The sequence below is a fragment of the Medicago sativa genome, chromosome 7 (genome assembly GCF_051527215.1).
Source record: "Medicago sativa cultivar Bolivia chromosome 7, Bolivia_mono, whole genome shotgun sequence".
Lineage (NCBI taxonomy): Eukaryota > Viridiplantae > Streptophyta > Magnoliopsida > Fabales > Fabaceae > Medicago > Medicago sativa.
The window spans coordinates 47,537,699-47,541,654 of NC_140755.1; the positions used below are offsets into that span (position 1 = coordinate 47,537,699).

The 3,956-nt window shown below is 37.9% G+C and overlaps 1 pseudogene; it reads left to right on the forward strand.

The window, feature by feature from the left end:
* The first annotated feature begins 1,096 nt into the window (after positions 1-1,096).
* On the forward strand, positions 1,097-3,318 carry LOC146906288 (uncharacterized; annotated as a pseudogene).
* The last annotated feature ends 638 nt before the right edge of the window (positions 3,319-3,956 follow it).

Genomic DNA, 3,956 nt, shown 5'->3' on the forward strand with positions numbered 1-3,956 from the left:
CTGAACATATTCTTGTCTACCCCATTGAATAATGCATTCAATGCTTTGGAATTTCCAAGGGCCAGTTCATCTTCAGCAGCAATCCATTCTTCTGGTTTCAAGACAGTTGTCCTGTTACCATCTTCATCAAGTGCCACAGGATGTTCCCAACCTTTAAGAACTGCTTTCCAAGTTCTGTTGTCATTTGACTTGAGAAAAGCACTCATACGTGATTTCCAATAGTCATAGTTTGACCCATCCAATAGAGGTGGTCTGTTCACAAATCCTCATTCCTTGTCCATCAAGCTAAAAATAAACTTCCCTGGAGCTCACCCTAAAACAGGCAGGGTGCCAACATCATGAAGTAAACATAAATAAAAAAAACAAGAAAGTAAATGACAAGAAAGTAAAAGGCACAGTGAGTTTGTTGACCTAGTTCGGAGACAAACACACCTACTATGGGGGCTACCAAGCCAGGAAGGAAATCCACTAGTGTAGTCATTATTCAAAAGCTCTCAGTAAACAAATCGTTTACACTTTATGACCTAGGACTTACCCGTCTAGACATCAACCTAGGAACTCCTAGATCTGAGATCCCATCTCACTATCCTACAGTCAGTCACAGCTCATGTGACCTATCAGACTAAAAACAATCATCGGTGAAGTTACCTTCAAACACAAACAACTACAACCTTGCTTACAAGTTTTGGCGTAGCACAACGAGTTTACAACTCAACACACAGTCCTTAGCATGTACCAAGATGATACAAGAAAGGCTCACAAATAAAACAGGTCTAAACTTGCATCAAACGATACAAAAGTAAAACACGCAGACTCCAAACCCTAAAAGCTAAACTTTTTAGTATGACGGCTTGAATATCTAATTAGGTCTTGAAGTCTTCCTTTTATACTGAAGCAATATGGGCTAACAAACCTTATTGGGCTTGAGAACAAAGTAGATCATCCAGCTGATCTATAAAACATGAATCAGTAACAAATAAGGAAAGTCCTAAGAAGTAGGAACATCTTTCGGAACTTCCAGTCAAATCACTTTATTCCCTAAAATAAAATATTGTTGCTCCTTTGGGAATAAAAGCTCAACTGATTCTGTACAGATATGAACGTTTCTTGGTCATCAAGTTAAGGAAAAGTTGTTTCCTTTTAAAGATAAGGTCGCGTACAAATAGGCATGAACTCAGGCACACTGAACCGTGCCAGGATGTTGGAACATTATGTCCAACATCTCATATGGATGCCTAAACCATGTTGGAACATAGTATCCAACAACACACTAAATGGATATTTGTTTTAGCAACAATGCAGCCAATACAAATACCCAACATGTGACAAGACGGTGTTGCAGTTTCTAATCTCAAAGTTAGAGGAGCACAACTATGTTTATTTCTCAAGAACATAAAGTGAAAGTACTACTATTGAAGACATATTTTGGATCCAACATCCGTTAAGTTGTTTAACAATTTTCTAACGGTTTTGGTTATGGACTCCACCTACAATGTTTGAGATTGTTGGGGTCACCTCGATCGATTTGACATATCCGGTTGGCTTTGGATTTGTGACACATGAGAAAGAGGGAAACTTTGTTTGGGTTTTTCAAATGAAATGTAAACTTCTTACATCAAAGATGAATATGCCTAGGGTGGTTGTGACTGACAGGGAAATGTAAACTTCTCCCCAAAAGCTATGCAATGAATTTTTACTTTCATGTGCAAAAAAATGTTAAAGCAAGGTGCATCTTAGACTGTAGATATCCTTTGGGAAAAAAGAATGGGAAAGAGGTGAAACATGGTGATGTAGTGAAGAAGATAATGAGAGCATGGAAAGTTATTGTTGAATCACCCACTCAAGAATTATATGCAAATGCATTAGTGGAGTTCCAAGATGTTTGTAGTGATTTCCCAATTTTCCTAACCTATGCCATGGCCACCTTGGATGATGTTAAGGACAAAATAGTGAGGGCATGGACAGACCATGTGTTGCATCTTGATTGCAGAACCACCAACAGGGTAGAATCGGCTCATGCTTTAGTAAAGAAATATTTGAGCAATAGTGTGGGTGATTTAGGTACTTGTTGGGAGAAAATACATGATATGTTGGTGATGCAGTTAACTACGATACAAACATCATTTGGTCAGAGTTGTACCGTATGGGAACATAAATTCAAAGATGTCACTTTGTACTCTAGGTTATGGGGTTATGTGTCTAGATATGCTTTGGGCAACATTGTTTTTGAAGAGGAACATTGTAGGGGAACATTGTGTATGGACAAGGAAATTTGTGGTCGTGTTCAAAGGAAATCTTACGGGCTACCATGTGCATGCTTTATTGCTACTAAAATCCGTGAAGACAAGCCTATTTTATTGGATGAGATACACCATCATTGGCATAGGTTATGTATGGGTCAAGAAAGTAATGAAGATGGTTTTTCTGTCGAGGAGGAGTGGAATGGTATTCAAGAACATCTCAAGAAAGTCCTTACCAAATGAAGCTAGAAATGAAAAAGGTTTTGCGGCAGTTGGCATTTCATGACACCACCATGTTGTCTCCACCACCACGAAAAGTACCAACCAAGGAAGCCAAGAAAAAAATGGATATTGCGAGGTCTAGAGAAAAAGTGGCATCGACTAGTCGAATCCCTTTTTCGTGGAAGGTTGTTGATTCCAAAAATCCGGATAGTCAACCGTCACCGTCACCAACAACTTCATCATTTTCTAAAAAAAAGGTGCTCGTCTTGGTAAAACATCATGTTACCCACTTCCACCACCTACTCGGTTTCCAAAGCCTACCCCGGTTCCAAATCCTATTCCGGTTCCAACGTCTATTCCGGTTTTGAACCCTATTGATTATATGCCAAAGTTCATGGTTCCATTTATTGAAAAAGTGGTGGATGTTATAGGCGATGAACATTGTGGATTTCGGGCTATAGCCGAGTTCATGGGATTGACCGAAGAAAGCCATATCATGATTTGTAGACATCTTATTCAAGAGTTAAAAGATCATAGAGATGATTATGTGGGAGTATATGCGGGTGAGGATCGTTATAACTACATTTTAAATGGCTTACATCCTCCCGCAAATATGAGTGATATTGCACATGTTGATAAGTGGTTGACGTTTACGGACATGGGACACATTGTTGTTATTTATTACAATAGGTGTGTGGTCTTGTTGACAAATCATGAAATTGGAAATTTGGAATCTTTTTTCCCACCAAGAGGGCCACCACCGACTAAGCGAAAAACTCCCATCATGTGCCTTGGCTTAATTCCGAATCATTTTGTGCTTATTTGGATCAACATGATAGGTTTCGAAATCTCATGATTATTGAAAAGGGAGAGAAACTGCGCCAACCAAAAAAGGAGTCAAACGAAGCGGAACCTATCTTGTGCGACACTCCCGAAAAAGCAAAGCAACAATTTGAAGTTATTAGGGAAAATGAAGAAGATTCTATTTCACTTGATTCTTCCCCAATCACTTGGTGATTAATGAGTGATTTTTTGTCGGTGTTAATCTTTTTTTTTGTAGAAATTACACCGACATATTTTTTGGGGTCAATATTGTAACGTCAATTTTTTGTGGCCAATATATAACTAAACATTATGTAGTTTATATAAATATATGAAAATATGACTTTTATGTGGTGAAACTAGTGCAATACTTATTTATTCCTTATTAATGTTTACACATTTGATATACATTTTTATTGATTATTACGTTTCGTTTAATTTCATCCTAATGTATAATTTTTTCCATAAAGCTTTTGTGAAGTGAAACATGTCTGAGGTTGAAAAAATTGAAGGTTGTGTTCGGTACTCCTCTATCAAAAAGACGGTTAAGGTTATGATAGCACCGACCGACTCTCTTGATGATTTGAAGGCACAACTTAACACATATTTTGAGCATCTTGGTGAAAATCAATATATACGTCACTTATTTGCTCAAATGCCTTGCACAGACCT